A 14,365-nucleotide genomic window follows, 5' to 3' on the forward strand; every position below is an offset into this window, starting at 1 on the left:
TATTTTCTAACTGGGATAAAACATTTCTAGCAAGACCAAACGCGTATGAGAACATTTTCTTAAATGCAACACTCACGTTTTGGCTTTCAACTCAGCATCGTGGAAAAAGCATATTTCATACTTTTCGTGCTTGATAATTTTACAACCCTCACTCATTAAAAAATGTTCAGCTCCCTATGATCTCATGATATTCATTGGAAATTGTGACAAAGTTAAATACTTATTGATTTGAGGGCTGGTTTGCGTGGCATTGCATGCGATTGCGTGGTGTTTTCATTCATTGTATATAATATGATGATATTACAGTATGCATGACGATATCTATATGTAATACTAAATTTGGCACAGTACTGTTTTGATTGTCATGCATGGACGTTATATGCATATATATGTATATACATATATACGCATATGAATATATGTTATAAAAATATACATTACATGCATATATATATATATATATATATATATATATATATATATATATATATATGTATATGACTATAACATACTAGTATACATGGTGACACATCTTTATCAGGATAATATACTCCAGGGGCCATTTTGAGATGCTTGAGATGCCTTATGGTTGCCTCACCCTGGGAAAGGCAAATTAGAGTCTGTTTATCGGCATGCCCGCCCGATGCGTCTGCTCCGCATGTCCTCCTCACCACACCTCCCGCAAAATCGTTGTGACGCTAGCGTTAAGCTACAAGATTTTCTCCACAGACAAACACGTACACCACATAAATGTTACAGCGAACTACTAAGCATGTTGCAATACTCAACACTTGACATGCGTTCGTAGAGTGCGATAACAAACAAGAAATCAAACACAAACGGAATACGACCTGCAGTCGATCTCAGCAGAGTGACGAAAGTGTTCGGCAGGTATGGGAACAACACGCCAATCTTGGCCACAAAACCAATTATCCGAGCAGCCGGGGATCCACAGCAAGACGGTGCCGAACGCGTCGCATTCTTTCAACGCGGCGTAAAGGGCATCGACTCACATGCTTTGTTGGGATCTGTGGAACGGGAATCCACTGAACCGTCTAGATTGGACGTCACATGCCGTGGAAATTGGCCGTCACGTCCGCGGCGCGGACTCGCACGCTCTGTAGAGGTGCTCGCACTAAGGGTTTTCCCGTTGTGTGGACACACGAGCTCGGTAGCAGTGGGAGATAAGCACGCATAAATCGTCGGTAACGCTGGAGAATGCACCCACTAGGCATTTTCACGAGAGAGCCACGGCGACCACCGACCCCATTGACCACACCAGTCTGGTCCCACCGGCCTGTACGCTGAAAACTGCTCTTGAGAACTTCCACGGTAAGTTCTCATGGAATGATGCTGCACCGCCTGTACGATGAGACCTCTTGCTACATGGTCTCACCTGAGGCCAGTGTGTCACTTCAGGAGACTATGAGGAGTGACGACCCCCCTGCAGAGGCTTAAGACTCTCCGCTAATTTTACAAGCTTCTCAGCTTGTGACCGTGAATACTTTCGAGACTATCACCGATTTTCACAGTTCTCAGCGTACCGCCGCCAGCGACATCTACACAAAAATGCATGCACTTAACGATATGTCCGCGATTGAAGGGTGATGTAATCGAGTCGCAGTGGGTTCGTTTACCCCGAACGTGAGCTTAAATCACATGCAGTTCACAAGTAAGTCTTGTTGAAGCTTTTGTAACGTTTTGAGAATTTTAGGAACAATAGTTTTCCACATGGAGTTATCATTGAAACTTTTTCCATAAGCAATGCCACATGCTATACGGTGTTCCTGAAGCAGACCATAAAATGATAAGGTTTCTCTTAATAAGCTGATGATAAGAACAATACTGTGTTCATGCCCTCTGCAGTCGTCACACAACAACGTTATTAAGGTTAGATACTACACAATGAAGCCGTTTTGTTCCATAAAATCAACATAAATTGAGGTTTGGCGACTATATTTTGTTTTGTGTCGCACTTGACCATTCTTGAACATCCTGCATTTCCGCCAGCGTGCACCGCTCGCGGCCGCCGGCTTCGGGAGGTTGAGGCGTCGGAGGCATTTAATGGTAAGTCAACATTTCCCGTGTTTTTGCTTTGCTGTGCACTTTTACTAAAGCTTTGCAGCTGTGACGCACTGCACTGGTTGGCTGATGGTCGGGGTGTCGCTCAAAAATCGGATGGAGGTCGGCTGATATGGTTGACCCAGTTTGCAAGACTTGTCAAGCTGGACGAGGGGATAACCGCAGATGCACCGATTGCGACCCATGTGGGGAGGTAGCTTTTTTGCCCGGGAGCGGGGGTGGATCTGGGGGCGGTGGATCGGTCTCCACAATTTAACTGGTGGACAAACTTACGCCTCGTTACCCATTTTACTATATTTGGGAGCAGAGTCGATGTTATGATTTTGTCAGGAGCCCAGGGCTCGATGAGTACGCACGCCACCGGTTTTTTCTCCTTTTTTCGGGAGTTCTCCGTCATTTGAAGCGGAAAATGAAAAATCTGGGATTGAGACAGAGGCCCGGCTCCCCTGGCTGTCTCTCTGTTTGGGAAGGGCCAGGAGTATGTTGAATATATGACATCATAGTACATGTTTTGCATTTTATGAATATGTTCCGCATAAACTTACAACACTCAACACTACATCAAGCAGGTTCAGATCAAACAAACAGAAGTCATTTACATCAGGCTACGAGCTTAAAGTTTCGTGCCTTGCCAACACGCTGTCTTACAGGCGGGCCGCCAAATCCTGCGTTCGATCTTACTTTGTCCCAAAACTCTCTGTGCGATTACTGTTGGAGCCAGCTTCTTGACCATGGTTTTGAAAGCGACAGCGGACGCGGAGCAGCCCAGGGCTCTCGCCAAAACTGAGAAATACTACGACCCGGACGACCAGCTGAGCGTTGAATATCTTATTGTTTTCTCGGTTAGTTCAATTTTGTCATCACCCGCATTAATATTTATTTTGCGTCATTAAATGTCCTGCGCAATGGCAGCGATATGGTTTCTGCATGGGAGAGGCATGGGGCCACCCCTGCCCCCTTGGCGCCCAACGAGGTTTTCCTGCCTCAATGGAGCACTAAAATCACAGGTTGACCGGGCACCAAAGCCTTCATTTCAGGGCACTATAGCATCTATTTTTCGAGTATACTTTCTTCCATATGGCACCACAATGGCCCCAAATCGCTATTATCAAATGGCACCAGATTCCAGAGGCACAATTATATTTCGTTTCTCACGAAGATGAATTCCCGGATCGACCGCTTGGGGGAAGGGGCACCAAAGCTTTCTTTCATTCTGATATCTGGATGAAATATTTCTGGGAACCACAATCTCTAATTTCATGAGGCACCAAATCAAAGCGGACCATTTAAACGGCCCAAAACTCTGATTTTTATGGAGACTAAAATCCAGGGCCACCACAGTTGCTTTACCGCTCACCCTGACATAATGCTAGATTTGTCCGGTCGGTGGACCGACCCCAAAACCTTTGTTTCGGGGCATCATCAACTTTGTTATCCAGCGTCGCCTAATTCCTGCAGCACCAGAGCAGACCCCAGAAACTTTATTTCCAATAGACAACAAATTTGAAGGGTTGCCATTATGTCCGTGCCTTTCTGTTAAATAAATCCTTGGACGACCATTCGGCGAAAAAGCACCAAAACACTAAGTTCAACGCACCATAATGTTTGTTCTCCGAAGGCACCAAATTGAAGCCGGCCATTCAAAGAGCCGCGAAGACTTGATTTCAGATGGCACCAAATATAGGGGCGTCACAATTTCTTTACCTTCCACCCTGATGAAACCCTGGATCAGCCCCTTAAATGCAGGGCACCACACTTGCCTTTTGGGGCACGGTAATCTTGGTTTGCAAGAGGCACCCAATTTCAGAGGGCACCAAAAACGGCAGCAAGACCTTCTTTTTCAGGTGGCAACAAATTCCAGGGCACCATAAATGGCTCAACGTCTTTATTTTTTAGTAAAAACTATATACCAACGCTCACGGGTCCACGCCGAAGGGCTCGATCGGGGAGTCAGATGGGCAGGCCGGAGGTCATATCCGAGGCAGCCCAGCCCTGGCCCTGAAATACCAGTGAGAGGGCCTGTTGCACCGCTCGCGGGCTCCCGAGGCAGCAAGGGTCTTATATCAGCTGACTGAGACCACCAATACCAAACAGCCGATTCCATGCCGGTCAGGCCCCGGGAGGCCCTTTCCCAAGCAGGGGCAAGGGCGGGCCTGCAAATGTCAATGAGAAGGCCTCTTGCATTGGTCGGTGCCCTGACACGATGGAGGACCGCCCGTGCTGGTCAGGGGGCCACAGTGCCTAGCCGGATACCTTTATTTTCCTGGGATTTCCCTGGAAATTTTTCCGGGGGATCAGGTCGTACTGGGTTCTGACCAGAAGGCGGGACATTACGGAGGGGGGGGGGGAAGCTTGCCGTTCGGTGCTGATGATAAGCAGGTCCAGCGAGTGCGTGCAGCGCTGAAGCGTCGTCGATAGTTGACGCGAGTTTGTGTTGTAGCTGATTTGGAAACCTGGTGTCATGCGCCATGGGGACAGGTTCCTATGTTGACAGAGATGGGTCGCGCTGCTTTGGCATGTCTCGTTCTATTGTGGAATATGTTCTATCGTTCTGAATGAGATGCGTCGTTTTGCTGTTCTGTGGTATGGCTAGACAAGCTTGCTTTTAATGCTGATTTGGAAGTTTTTGTTTTTGTCGTCAGCGTATGTCAATGGAGATGTGTCGTTCTATCATGCAAAGCGTTGCTCTGCTGTAGGATGCATTGATCTGCTATGAAATGCGTCATCCAGCTGTGGGTTGCGTCGTTCTGCTGTGCTGTGTTCCGACGACACGACATTGTGTTGTGACGCGCCTCCGGCTTATGCCGATGCAGACGCGTCGTTTTACTGTGGAATGAGTAAATCTGCTGAGATACGTTGTCCTGTTGTGCTTATGCAGATGCACCATTCCGCTGGACCACGTGATGACCACACGCGTTTGTGTTGTTACGCTGATCTGAATGTTGTTTTGCCTATGGTGGGTTTCGATGGAGATGCAGAAATGCATTCCACAGTCGTTTATTGTAAGTTTATCAACAAGCTGACTGAAAAAGGATCGAGACAGAGTGCTCGGAAGCCATCAAGGCGTGTAGGATGTTCAGTTGTCTCCAAGTTCCAATTGGCCAATCACGGAGATAATCAAACATTCCCATGCGAGATAATTTAAACCGACGCTGAGAATCTAGCAAAAAACAAACGACACAAGACAAAAAGACCCCTCTGAAGCTCTCATAAGGCGTGGCCCTCTGCAGAGACAACATCTACCCCTCGATAGCCTTTGAGAGCTCTCGATAGCCTTGCCTGTTTTTCAGTACGCGTGGATTCTGCACATCAACGGCCGCTCCGACCCGGATACTGTGCAGGGGTTTTGCGGTGATATCGTACCGTTCACAAGCTTGTTTGGCTGCTTGAGCACGGATCTGCTCGCACTGTTCGGCGGCTCTCTGCCACTCAGCGGCAAAGGCTCGGCAGCGAGCTGCAACTAACGAATGCAGAGGGTGGTCAAACAGTATCTGAGTTGGAGAACACTCGTGCGATCCAGGGCTGTTGCTGGGCTCGAGAAAACCCCAGGCGAAGCTATCGTTGTCGAGGTCGCCGTGCTGCGTCGGCTTCACACTGATCCGTTTGACCAACTTCACCGCAGGCCCGGCGTGTCCATCGTCCTGCGGGTAATGGGGGCTAAGCTAGACAAGGAATCCCCCCTCCATCTGGACAGAAAATCTCTCGTTCTTCTGGCTCTGAACCGAGGCCACCGTCACCTCGGGGCACAGTCGGCACACTGGTGCCAGAAAACACGTCACGCAGCACGCCGACCAGCCGATGTGATGTCGCCTGTCCTCGACACTCAGTGACGATGGACCAATTGGATAAACGATCAACATACACAAAGCATGCCTCGCTGGCATGTGGAAGCAGTCAGCTGAGACGGACTCGAAAAATCAGTCAGCCGGTCAGTCAGCTTGAATGGCTTCACGTCTTCCCGGAGATGTGCTTTCATTGACCCGCCTGCCCTCTGCCGGAGTGTGGATGTGTCGAACACACGTGGGAGCGCTGTCATGACCTGCGCCAGATGATCTGCCCGCTGTCGTGGTGACGGGTCGCTGATGTCAGAAGAGCACGTCGGTTTACATGGCCTGTCACTGTGACTGGTTATGAATGCCGCTGGTCGGTCGCACGCGCTGGCGTGCGGGTTCTCCAGCGCAGCCCGCTGCGCGCTGATGGCGTCAGATGGCGTCGCCCGTTGAGAGTCCTGGAATATAGGCCACGTCACTTGCCTCCCAGTCTCAACAGTGGGCCGCGCCACCTACGATCCGTCGCTGATGGACGGCTGTGTCGGATGTGGCGGTCGTTTCGGGGATGTAGACGACTGTCGGTGCGCTGAGACCAGGGAACGCAGGGGCATAGCCAGAACGTCCTCCGTTGGCTGGTGACGAAGGCTGACATTGAAGTCGGCGTCCGCTTCTTCAACTTGCACTATGCAATCTTGTTTGACAAGCACGCCGGAAGGGTACGCAGTTCCATGGAATGAAACCACGACAGGAGAGTCGCTCATACATCTCCGATGACATAAATGTCAGTTGCAACCGCCTGCCGACCAATGCGAAGAACGGCGCTGAACATTCCGAGGCACAAGTCGCTTGCCGTCTGGAGAAATAGCATTTCCTTTGCTGGGGCCAGGCTGCATAGCTCAACAACCAATCGCATTTGCATGTTGAGGACTGATGACTGTGGACTCTCAGGTATCGGGAGTCCATGACAGACGGCCACTGCCGATGAGATGCTCGCCGATGGCAGGAATCTGCGGCGTCTTATGAAACGTGCGGTATGACGATGATGCATCAGACACCGCCTCTCCGATAGCGCCTCACCGCTCCGCCGTGCCGGCCTTCCGAGACGTCCCGTGGACTTTCCTCCCGTCGACTAATGTAGGACGACTGCGACCCGGTGAGTACTGACCTTTGACCTGACGGCCTCGAGATGAATCTCCACTTCTGCAGACCACCGCTAGGTGGTCACGGTGGCCGCAGGTTTGACACGCTGTTTCGAGCTCGACAGTCAGTCGGATTCACGTGCCATGCGTCGCCGTAGGAACCACGTTTTCTTGATGGCGGATTCCTGATCTTGTGGGCTGTGGTGACACGAATGACTGTCATGGCGTGACCTTGCAGTTTGTCACGTCCACGCCGCGCATTGTCACGGGCGCTGCAGATGTAACGCGTGACCGAATACGCGAACGAAGCGTTACACAGATGTTATCAACTTCCTGTAGCGTGAGCGATTCATCTGCTAGAAGTTTCCCCAGCACACCTGTACCGCGCATACCAGTGAACGTTTTACCGCGGAGCTGGCTATCTTGGCAACGGTCAAAGAAATTGCAAAATTCCTGAACCCCTTTTACTGCGATCAGGAAATCATTGGGCGATTCCCCACGCTCCTACGACCGCAAAAGAATTCGCGGCGATCCAGGATCACGTTCTCTGTTTACGTCAATGCTCACCGATCTTACCCAGTATGACATCAGTGGTGAAGACTGCATCGGTCAGGTCAACATCGAGCGAATGGAATTTTTATTTCCACGCAGATAATTCTCGCAGAGATACGCCAAATAATAGGTGTAGAGCGGATGCTAGAGCCGCTGGCAAGCAGCCTCCAGTGCGTGATGGTGGCTTTCCCACCCCGTCAATCGCCCTTCTCTCTCCCGGGCTTCCTGCAGGTTCTTGGCCGTTACCTCCATCTGCTGTCTTAGCTGCTTTATCGCCGCCTGTGCTGAATTGACCGACATAATGATGCCTGGCGCATTTTTACAGCAATGCACGACTGGCCCGGAGTATGCTCAGGCCTAGTCCTGCCGACCGCGCCATGATAGGTTTATTGGCGTATCCGCCCCATGCGTCCACTGCACATGTCCTCCCCACCACATCTCCCGAGCCGCCGGTCGGCCAGCTGGCCCAGCCAGTGGCCGCGGGCGGTCTCGGGTCACGGAGGTGGACTCCTGGTTATCACAGGCACCATTGATTACTCCTATATATATATATATATATATATATATATATATATATATATATATATATAGGATATATATATATATATATAGATTGTTATATATATATTCTATATATATTCTATATATATATATATATATATATATATATATATATATAATTCTATATATATATTTTCCGTTCCGCAAATTCTATATATATATATATATATATATATATATATATATATATATGTGTGTGTGTGTGTGTGTGTGTGTGTGTGTGTGTGTGTGTGTGTGTGTGTGTGTTTGACATGTTGCACTTGATAAATTCATTCCCCCAAATTGGAAAACTACCATGAAATTAGTCGTGTTCTGTCACTGCCGGTGCAAAATTTTGTCAAGATCTCACATATTTAGTCTGTGAGAGGCTGCACACCTTAATTGTTTTACTGCCTGGCAGGACGTAATGAATCAATGGCCATGCCCATTCTCTGACCGTGTGATTAGCAGCCTTGGTATTATTATGCCAGGCAAAGCAACACCGACCAGTTCCCTACCAAGGGCTGGTGACCTGTCCTGTAAGGCTATGTGAGCCTGGTATCATCAACCTATATTAGAGGTAAGATGTCAGACCATTGCTACCAAATATGAAATGCGACTGCTTGCGTGAAGAAGTGAACAGGGAGCAAACTAAATGAGGAAAGATGAAAAAGGGCGGCTCCAGCAATGTTTACAATATGTAGGTTCTGACAGTGTGTAATTATGTGTATGCCTGACAGCCCAATTATGCACAACGCAACGCCTGCATTATCTTCGTACGGCTTTCCGGACCAATGCGCGGGTTAGCGTTATCGAATGTTAAATGTGCAGGTGCATAATATACGTCACAGGTGTGATATTTCGGTGATACCCCCCCCCCCCCCTTCTCCCCCTCTCCCGCCAGGGCACGGCACGTGCCGGCGAGCTGGATGATAGCCGGCGACCCGGCACACCCACTCCTGCCGTGGCTGATTGAAGGCTTCACTGGTGCCTCGACTGAGGAACAGACGTTCCAGCAACAGGCTCAGCCATAGCTGCCTACCTGTTAAGCACTCTTTCGGCTGGTCTAAGGAAAGGTGGCGTTGGTTCTTAAGGGAGTCGGAAACAAATTACGGTTATGTTCTGGCTATCGCGCACGCGCGCACAACGTCCCACAATATCATGGAGAAGATGCGTTCAGAAACGCTTCTTTAGAGGCAGCGGCTATCGACTCAGCCTCGCAGTTACTAACACCATCGACCGAACAGTCGTTGGAGCTGACGGTCGACACGCGACAACAGATTGTGACCTTATGGTCGATGCCCTGTGGAGAATGACCGATTGGCGGGGCGCTCCACATGCCTCGGCCGTCTGTGCCGAGGGTCCAGCTTGGCTCACCGCCCCTGCCACATTCACTGGCACACCCCTGTCCGCTCATGGCGCCTGTGCCACCGGGAGGGGCTGCTAGCCGGATACCGGCAAGGTTATGCATATACCAGGATGCTGTCTTGCCGCACCGGATCTTTCGGCAGCAGTTCATGCCTGTGAACATGCATGACTTGGCAGCGCAGCTGTTTTGACCCATGGCTGCGATGAATCAGTGACCGCCACGTTCGAGATTTGGGGGTCATTCTCATGGAACAGCAGCTCTGTGAATTGCACATTCGTCTTCCTTCCCGGATCGTGATTATGAAGCTATGCCGATGATCAAGTGAATGACAACAATGAAAAATCCAGCACGCGCTATTGCCAGATTGTCACGGTAATGAACTATTACGCGTCCTGGAAAACTTACTGACCGGAGGTGAGCGATGCTCGTCTTAATTAAAAACGCATGCGTTGCGGAGAGGACGGATGTCATGCATCTCATGGCTGTCATGCCTGTTGTATGCCTGTCATGCATCTCATCTCGCGTGGCTGCTGCTTTTTAAGTACAGCACAACAGCCATCGTAGGACTGACAGGCATGAATTATGTATTGTCATCACGCAGAGTTTCTATCTGTGAGAATGACCTGATGACATGATGTTTGGCGGACCTGAAGACCGAAATATCTCAGTTTGCAAAACTATCTGGCGATACCCCATCTACCGTAAGGCAATGTCTGTCTCCTTTAGACCGCAATATCTACTTTAGAGGGCACGACGGTTACGTGCGTGCGGAACACATTGTCATAAATGTTTTAACCATGCACTCTACGCCGTGCTCCTGCCGGGGTGACGAAAGCCACCGAAAAATGCCATAAAATATATAAGGTCGCATAGGCGCTGTATTCCAAGTTTTCAAGGCCAGATTCACACTCCCGTAAGTCTAAGTAACTGCGGGCCAACATAAACGATAATAAAACGTAGCAAAGCCTGAAATGTAAACACAAAACAGGGGTATGGCAAATCTATCAAAAAACATACAACTCATCTGCATATAACTACACAAGCGGGCTTCCGTCCCCCCCCCCCTCCTCTTTACGTTTCACTCGCTATCCTGTTTATCATTCTCGGCGCTTCGCCCGCTCACGGATACGGCGGACATGACCTTCTGCCAGGACCGTCATACCAGCGACGGCCTCCAGCTCCAGCGCCCGGTATCGCTCTGCGATCGCAGCCAACCGCTCCGTGGCATGTACCGTCCGCCGGAGCAGCACTTCTAGCCAGCGTTGGAAATTTTAGAAAAAAAAAATTCATGGTAGTGGAGCACAAATTTTCCCACGGTAGGTACAAACTTTCCAAGTGCTATGAGTCATTACACTGTTTCTAGTTCATACTTGGGGGATTGCAGTACAATGGGTGGTGCACGATGAAAGGGCCACGTTTTATATACAGTAATTCATGTAAAAACACTTCAAATGAAAGAAAACATCAGGACTAAATATTGCACACTGAAAGGCCACAGCCTCAATCAAACTCTACAACATGAAACACGTGTACAAAGGCATCAGTGGGAAATCTGTGAAAAATTATACCATAGAGACAATGGTTCTAGGCAAGTCTTTTCCCCCAAAATTATTACTGTAAATAATAAGCATCTTATACAGTTCTCCCAACGGTACCAACAAGTAGCTTACTGACAGACATAATGTTGCAAAATAAGCTTGGGGTTAAGCTGGGTTTAAATGGCAAACAAAAGAATGCCAGCGAATGTGCCACAGACGGCCACCTACTCGCGCTGCACCACTGCCACGCGCTACTCCCGCTCCACCTTGCAATGCCACACTACATGGCTTTAAAATCGGCATAAATGCGGCAAAACTCTCATGCCGCCCACCCTCCAACTACCAAACACAACACGAGGCACCGTACGTCCCAGCCAAGTAATAGATGTAGGCAGCAATTTCATCCGATCTACCGAGATAACGCAAGTGCAATAGCGGCCAAAAAAGGGATAGAGTTAGTCACTCTGCTGACTCCATCAGATAAGACAAGGTATTAATGGATCTCGGTGCGCTTTAACTGGCAACAGTGCGACACGATAAGTGATATTTCAATTATTTTGTGTTTTTGTCCTGATAAATGTTTTCCATCAATCTGTCAGGCCAAAGTAATGAGCTCATGTTCCTCCGGCCTCCTGATGATTTTGCCGGGGTGAGATGAATGCGTCGGATCAGTTTCTTTTTTGGCTGTTTATAGTAACGTTTTCGAACGGAAAATAATGTTCCGTAAAGCTTTCATTTCATACCATTGAATGACAGCCTTAATGTAACTGAATAGTCCAGTTGCCGTCACATTTTGTTCCCTGGATACCAACAAGTGGCCAGAAATCCAACCACAGGCAGTTCTGAATGAGTGCAAATAAGTCCACCTTCATAATCGTGATGCCCATCCCAATACAGCCTCCCGCGTAAAGTTTCCAAATCTGTTCGAGACATGAGCGCGAGCAGAAAATTTACACTTCACAAATCAGTCACGGGGACGTGAATCTTTTCAACCAATTGAAGAGTTTTGCGATGTCCAGCCTCCAACCCGAACAGGGAGGTGGACGTAAGTTACCGAATAGTTGAGACGTTTCCGACGCTGAACTGCTAGTGATTCTCCCGTTTGTATTACCATTGACAGCCATGACACTGTGGTGTAGTGTATGTAGGTGGCTCTCTGTGGTAGGTGATTGGGTGTGCGACTGTTTGCCGCCGTTCGTTGCGTCCTTGGTAATCAATGCGGTTTGTCGGTAATATGTTAAATCATGGTTCGTTTTGAGTTGGTGTGCATAGGGCGTAGGAAGTGAGAGGTTTGCGAATTTACAGACTGGTGCAATTCTGCTTCTCGTCTATCATTTCCTGGCAATGTTCAAATAAGATTTCATTTAACATGTATGCACTTTTTCCATATTTTCATGCATAATGTGTCGTATAGCGAGGTCGCAACACAGGCTGCTAGCGATTGGGCATCCAAATCTCATGGGCCCAGGATTTATGTTCTTGCAGATACGAGTAAATGGCCCATGATGGGAACAACTGTCCCGCGTTTCGGCTGCCAATGCCGCTAGTACGCATTTTTGTTGTTACGAATGCGAAGTACAACTTTGGACCGTTGCAGCTAACGAAATACCAGGGGTCAGCATAATGTTCCTGGTAGCTTTTATGTACATGAAAACCGCTTTTTTGTGCGAAAATAAGTTTACACCACATAGATCATTGGCGTAACACACTAACCAAGCCCAGAGCAGCCAACAATTTTTTGCCTTCATGAGTAAAAAGTGGATAGGAGGGGACCTATTATCGTAACCAGAAAACATATGAATTAAGCACACGAATTCAATGGGGTGTGTCCGTTTGCGAGAATCTTACCATCGGTGGGTTAACTATTGATCTGACCGCGTGAGCACGGCAAGGTCACAGCAGATGCGCATTCCCATCTTAGCTGTCCCGATCTAAGCCACCTACAAACACGGCTTTACGCGAGACAGCTGCTCCTCTCCCCGGGGCGTCGGTGATGCAGTAGGCCATCAGAGTCACAGCGGGGTGACATTCGAAATGTCAGTCTCTCCCACCTGCCGCCGACACGCGGACAGCCGAAAGCATGTTCCCGCAATCAACACTCACGCATCCGATCGCACGAATCTTCCAGTTGCGCGCCCACGCATACACAGCACCTGTAAGTACATGGTGCGCTCAAAGTCAACAACGTGCCTGCAGATGTCTGTCACGGCCCCAAAAAGTCGCATCACCGCTCCGGATGTGGGCAATTTTTTGGCCATGGAGCGGCGCCGGGGTTCACGTGTTTCGCCACCGAACTCGCCGCGTTCACAACGCCCAGGCGTGGGCCCGCCGTTATTGGCCGGGCCGCCAGCGCTGGACAAGGATGTCGCACCCAAACGACCCTAATCCATCATCGTCCGGCTGGCGGGGAGCGTCGTCAGTGGCCACATTCCCGGCGATGCGTCTCGGCGCGCGTCCCCGCGCACGTGCGCCGACCGCGCTCAATAGGCCAGCCCGCTGCACTTCAGTGATGCGCGCAATTTCTTGACGGGTGGTTAATGACTTCGATTACGGCGCCTTACGCCGTGACGGGCCGTTCAGTCGTGCGGTGCTTAATGTCTGTTTGTGAATGTAGAATAGGAGGAAATGTGCCCATGTTTGGTTCGTGCAAGCCCGTGTAACTATGTGTGCTCATGAAAGCACGCGTAATTATGTACGTCGCGTGCCATGCTATCGGCTGCTTATGTGAAGAGCGTTTTAGCAGTGGTCCTTTTCCACATCTTCTTCACCCGATGCCAACTGATTGGTGCAATTAATATATGTGAGATAAGGCAATACCATGTCGCATTACTGGAACAATTTGGAACATTTATGAGATTTACGCTCATGAAGGAACCCAACACCGCGCCATTACCTATACATTCTGACACCCATTAAAACACACACACACACACACACACACACACACACACGCAGGTGTATATGTATATATATATATATATATATATATATATATATATATATATATATATATATAACATGCGTGTATATATGTATGTATATGTATATATATATATATATAGTTTTCTTCAAAACCGTAAGGCAAAGCAATATATATATATATATATATATATATATATACACATCTCTCTCTCCCTCTCTCTCTCTCTCTCTCTGTCTCCCGAAATAATGTCTAGCAGATGCGAGCTTCCAAATGGGGCAAGGCTACTTGCCAGTTAAGCATTGCATAAGCGCACGTTGTCTTCGGGACCGGGCTGTGTGCGACATTATTGTTACACCACTTCATACTGAGCTGATATCGCATTCCTGCACCTCGACAGCAAACGTGCAAAGCCTGGTGAAAATAAGATAGCGAGTTGATAAGCTGGAGACGAT

This window comes from Pollicipes pollicipes, unplaced genomic scaffold (genome assembly GCF_011947565.3).
Source record: "Pollicipes pollicipes isolate AB1234 unplaced genomic scaffold, Ppol_2.1 Scaffold_7231;HRSCAF=8579_pilon_pilon_pilon, whole genome shotgun sequence".
Taxonomy (NCBI): domain Eukaryota; kingdom Metazoa; phylum Arthropoda; class Thecostraca; order Pollicipedomorpha; family Pollicipedidae; genus Pollicipes; species Pollicipes pollicipes.